This window comes from Solanum pennellii, chromosome 12 (assembly GCF_001406875.1).
Source record: "Solanum pennellii chromosome 12, SPENNV200".
Taxonomy (NCBI): domain Eukaryota; kingdom Viridiplantae; phylum Streptophyta; class Magnoliopsida; order Solanales; family Solanaceae; genus Solanum; species Solanum pennellii.
In genome coordinates, this window is record NC_028648.1 from 60010690 (window position 1) to 60017173 (window position 6484).

Genomic DNA, 6484 nt, shown 5'->3' on the forward strand with positions numbered 1-6484 from the left:
CTTTTACACACAGAGGACATTTAGAAAAATCATTAGTTTTTATCATAGGAATTAATTCCATTTTTCTAAGCCTTTTAATAGAAGCAATATTAACATGACCTAGTCTAACATGCCACAAATTAATAGACTCAACAATATAAGCAGAATTTAAAATGCTTGCACTATTGACAATCTCTTGAACAATGTTCAATTCAAATAATCCTCCACTAAGATATCCCTTCCCAACAAAGTCTCATCCGCGAGAAATAATTATTTTATCAGCTTCAAAAACAAGTTTAAGGCCTACTTTGTTGAGAAGTGCTTCGGAAACTAAGTTTCTACGGAGGGAGGTAACATACAAAACATTGTTCAAGGATAATGTCTTTCAAGAAGTTAATTTAAGAAAAACTTTTCCTTTACGTATCACTACAGCAGTAGTGGAGTTACCCATATATACATACTCTCCATCAGTAGACTCCTCAAAGTCATGGAATAACTCTTTATTGGCACAAAAATGCTTTGAGGCGCCTGTGTCTAGCACCCAGTCAATTTTATTTGTCACCAGATTTGCCTCAATGACTACATCAACAATCACTTCATTACCCTCAGCAAGATTGGCTTGGACATCACTTTGTCCTTCCTACTTTGAGTATTGCCCTTTTCTTTGATAGCACCTGACAGCTCTGTGACCAACTTTTCTACAAACAAAATAAGAGCCCTTAAATTTTTGAATTTGATTCTCCGGCTTGTTGAATTGATTTTTCTTCTTCATAAGTTCCTTTTTTGAGACTTTCTTCTGTTTGTCTTTGAACATGTCTTTCACAACAATACCAGAAGATTCAACAAGATTAACTTTAGAAGAATTAAAAGAAAATTCTTCCATCTTATCTTTGAGAAGGTTCACCTCTTTAGTCCTCGTGTGAATAATAAGTTCTCGGAGGGTTAAATTCTTTTTCTTATGTTTTAATTGATTTTTATAATCACTCCAAGATTGTGAAAATTTTTCAAGCAGAACATTAGCCTGAAATATCTCACATATCTTCATGTCCTAGTTGAGAACATCAGCTGTCAAGTTCTCATATTCGTGAACCTATTCCATTATTGTCTTATTATCAACCATTTGAAATATAATTCATTGACCGACAACATATTTTTTCTTTCCTGCATCATCAACACCATATTTCTTTTTAAAACTATCCCATATTTCTTTGGCAGATTTATAGTTTAAAAATAAATCAAATAAAGGATTAGTCATATGATTTAGCAAATGTCCTCTAATAATTTTGTTATCCTTTTCAAACTTCTTTTTAACAACATCATCAACAGTTATAACATTGCTAGAATCAGTAGTAGTGTTAGAACCATTCATAGACGATTCTTTAAATAAAACAAATCATCTTCTGATTGTTCAAATAAAATTAAAAGTTTTTGTGACCATCGCTTAAAATTATTTCCATCCAAAGGCTCATGTTTTGACAAATCATTAAAAGTTTTGTTCAAAGAAATAGTCATTATCAATATTGTATGTTAGAAAATCACTTTCAAATTGTTGAGAAAAAATACTACAATATTGATATTAGATTGGAATTATAAAGTAATAAATAACTTATCACAAACACTGTGTCATGGCAAACCACTGCCTTGAAAGCGATTTCGGCTCGACTCCGATGCAAATCGTTGTAGCCGGTCGCTCCCAAAGGTTCTACTGTTACTCTCAAACACGTGCACTTGTGGCTGAAAGTTTGGAGTTGCACAAAAATAATTGCCCAAAAATACACAATAGGATGAAAGATTATTCAAGCCAATAAAAAAAAATTGTTGAGGGAGAGTAAATGAAAGATAGGACTTGTATTTTTCTTCTCCGTGTTTAGCTCCCAAAATGATACTCCTTAAATAGGAAAATCATTTACGTTTCATCCATCAAAAGAATGTAAGAAACTAACGTATAATTAATGTAATGAAACATAACTCAAAAGAATGTAAGAAACTAACGTATAATTAATGTAATGAAACATAACTCTTACTATAATGATAAATTTTTCATAATACAAAAGTAACTTTAAGTCTTTCGAATATTTCTTACGAAGTTAAGAAACTAACACTTGAAATAAATGTGAACCATTAATGAGGAAGTAACTTTCCTATTTCACATATATTAACGATTTAGCAATGTACACAAATAAATTAAGGAAAGTGAAAAGATGTAACTTATCCTTTGCATTAAAAGAAAAGAAATATTATCCACACAATTATCCAAACAAGCTAAGTTTTGGTGTATATCCTTTCACTTTGAATTTTCATATTGAGGTGAACTCATTAGGTGAACAACTCTTGACTCTAATATTTTCCAAGCAAATTTGTACTTCTTTTGGTACCGAAAATATTTTGAAGAGTTTTGCAATACTTAAATGAAGCCAAACGAATAAAAAAGTAAAATATATAGCGCTCATTGAATTTATTTATAGTAGAAAAATGTAATTTAGTAGGTGCACATAATATTATTTAATTTTTTTGGGCGATTAATGTAGTACAATAATACTTATTTGCAACAATATAATTGTATCCCTCACCTTGTTGGAATGGTTGTTATCCTATTATAGTAGTCGTTTAAATATTATCATTATTTTGATTATTGTTTAAATTTTATCAAATTATATCGTTTAAATTTATTATTAGGTAAATGACGAAAAGTTACATTTCACATAAAACAATTAATTTAGTATGATAACGTTGTTACCTTGATATTTTCTTCTCATTTTATTCTACTTATATTTAATAACCGTAGTTTATTCTTTATCCTCCCTTTTTATAGTAACTATATCTCATATCCTACTTTTCTTGTAGATTTATCATTCAAATTATTGGTGTATGATACTAAATAAGAAAAATCTTCATAAATGGGTCATAACCAATCCAAAGTAATTCAAGAAATACTCATTTTCTAAAAAAAAATTAAAATATAACTCATATCTCTCATTCGTTAAGACTGATAATTTTCGTTTAACTGATACTAAATGAGTATTATATAGCTAGTGTATTGGTATCATTAAGGCTAATAATTTCGCTAAACTGATACTAAATCATTATATATATATACACACAGATTTATTATCAATTTAAGCGAAATTATCAACCTTAATGATATCAATACACTAGCTATATGATACTACTTTAGTATGAGTTAAACAAAATTAGTTGAGAGTATATAGTGTAGTTATTAAGTGGGCTATGAATGTAAAAAGATGTATGTTTGTAATTATTTTACTTTTATGAAGTACTTATTTAATTTTCCCATTATATAACGATAAAAAATGATATAATCTATCCAAATATTAAATTTTATTATCGACTAAGATCTATGCTCTTCTAGATTATTGAATTATTGAAATCAGTTCTTTCAACGTGAGTATAATATTGTATAAGCAAAATTAATCTCCTATTGACTCTTTTTGATTATTGAAATGAAAAATAGCGTTTGAAATATCCAGAAGGGGAAAAGACTAGTCAAACAATCCCTCATATAAAATAGAATGTATAGAATTACTGATATAACATTTCTATTTTTTTTTAAAAAAATAAGGAAGAAAACATCTTAGGACTCAAGAAATATAATTATCAGTAATTACGGGTCTATCGACACTCAGATAGTCATACTTTTATTCTAGATCCTAATTTCGACATACTTAAAATTTGTTTAAAATTCACGTGAGTTACATGAATTTTTTTCTCAATCAATATGGAATATCAATTACAAAACGTGTCTTCTCAAATTTTATTAAAAAATACATTTTCCAAATTATACTTTTAAACTTTACCAAAAATACGCCCATATTATATGTCAGAGATCTCTAGACCCTTTCCATTAGAGTTGTTTTAGAAACTAAAAAAAATTAATGTCAAAATTGATATACTCATAATATTTTTATTTTTTTATCTAGGGATTTCAACTCTCAATTTTTGCAAATCAAAGCATGAAAATTAATGGGTATGCTTGGAAAATTAACAAAATAAAGTTAGAATCATGTACCAAATGTATATATGAGAAAAAAAATCATAAAAAATTTGGCTAATTAAGACATCCATAACCCACATAATGTCAAAAATACAAATCCTCAAAATCCGCGACAAAGCTGTTTCATCTTCTTATCTCTATTTACTGGCTGCGTGCAGATATTATCGTAATAATGACAAAGCAAGATAGAGATATATCTAGGGGTGATTCAACGATATTAAAAAAAAGCCATGTGCTTTAGATCCCCAAATTTAAGGGGTCTCATTTTTAATATAATAGGTTATAAGTTAAACAAATATTGAACACTATTTATAGAAAAAGTAGATTTTTCATGAAAATGAAAAAATTATTATAAAAAATTTGACATATTTTGAAGTATTATATCTCATGAAAAATAATTATAAGAATAATTATATTATCAATTGAAAACTAAAAAAAATCAAATATATAAGTTATTAACTATTCAAGTTTAAATCCCATTTAATTTTTACTTTAAATCGATAATATGCTTGAACCGCTCTTATACCCTTATACCCTTTTGTTGTGACACAATGCCATGTTGAAACATCGAATCACATGTATGACAAATGTCTTGATAATAAGTTTATGGTGGTCACACTTAACTTTGTTAAAACTCAAACTTCCAACTAAAAGCTCAAATCATAAACTGACTTTGTTAACTCAATTTTGACTATAGTCAAATTTCTCGATTTCTAAACTGTAATTCTAAATCAATCACCTTGGGATCCGTGTCACCTAGTCTTAATAAGTCATAAATTATATTTTAATTTTAACTTTTTCGTTTGCCAAAATGGACCTCTGATATTTTCATAAAAATACAACTTTATAGTGAAGGAAAAAAATACTCAAATATGACACTGAATTTTGAAAAAAACATCATCTATATTATCTATTAAGAGCTTGGTTTATTCATGTCATTTTTTTGTTGAGAAATGATTTATTTGTGTCATTATTTGTTAACTGAAATGACATAAATAAACTAAATTTTTAATGAATTACATAAATAAGTTTTTTTTCAAAATTTGATGACCTATTTGAATCTTTTTTATTATTTTTTAAAATAATAATGAGACGATCTAATCATAATTGATCACATGTAAAGAGTGATCTTACAAAATTAATAATATTTTTATTTTACAAATAATAACATAAATAAGTCTTTTTTTCTCAAATAAAAATGTCATAAATATTATATAATATATTTAAGCTTTTTCTAAAACACATTCTTTAACCATAAGTATTGTTCCAGAGGTAGAAATACATTGTATGATAAAGAATATTGGATGGTTCATTTTTATTATTTATAATTTGAAAAATTGACCTCTCTATGACAGAGTTTTCCAAAAAATACTGCTAGCCAACATGTGGAGGTTGGTTTAATTTTGACTGTTTTAGTTGTGTGTTAAATCATCTCACGTGTCCATTGTCATTCTTTTGCAACGGTGAAGTTAAAATATCCAGTAAGGAAATTTAAAATTTGTAAAAATCGATATATAAAATAATTAAAAAGATTTCATATCTATTAAATATGTATAAAATATTATTTTGTATAAATGCTATAATATTTCTTCAAAGGGATCGAATTTCCTTAGCTCCATTCCAATCCTCTATTTTACTCTCTAAATATAGAGTTGTCTATTTTTTCAGACACCAACTGTCACGACCCAAAAATGGGCGTGATGGCACTCGTCTTATCCCACCAAGACAAGTCAGCCTAAAACTTACAATAAAATACGGAAAATTTATAAGTTACTTAAAAGTACCCCAAAACCTGGTTGTCACGTGTACAAGCCTCTAAAGTATTACAATTGATTCAAAAGAAAAACTCAAGTCTCTAATGAACTTGTTTCTAGAATAGAACAAGATCATAATTAAGGAGAAGAAAGTCTGCTGTGATGGAAACAGCTACCTGACAAATCTCCAAGAAGCCTCGGAAAAGAAGAGAATGACAAGTACAACAAAAATCCAGGCTCATAACCTACAAAAAATTTGTAGTAGCAAGGGGTGTGTACCAAACCACACGGTACTCAGCAAGTAAACCTCTAAACACAAGTTAAGGGGATAAAATACGGGTACTCCTACCACCCCCAACCAAACCTCCACAACTACAACCTGCATTAAAATCAACCCAACCTAACAGCTCACAGTTTACATAGCACGTAGCTCAACAACAACACTTAGACAATTTACATATCCTCAACAACAACACTTCAACGAATTACATATCCGCAATAACATGCTCAATATTGATCAATCACAAGTTCCGCAGAAAGGCAATCAGAAGATCAGCAAAATATGATATCAAGTTCACTAATGATAAGTATGTGCAATGCAATGGAATGCAATGTCAAATATAATGATGCATGTCTGACCTAGTGATACACACCCGCTGTCTCTCAGTCCGGGACCCATGGGGGACATATCTGTCCATGCATCTGTCGCGGCGCACGACACGACCCTCGATAATAGTAA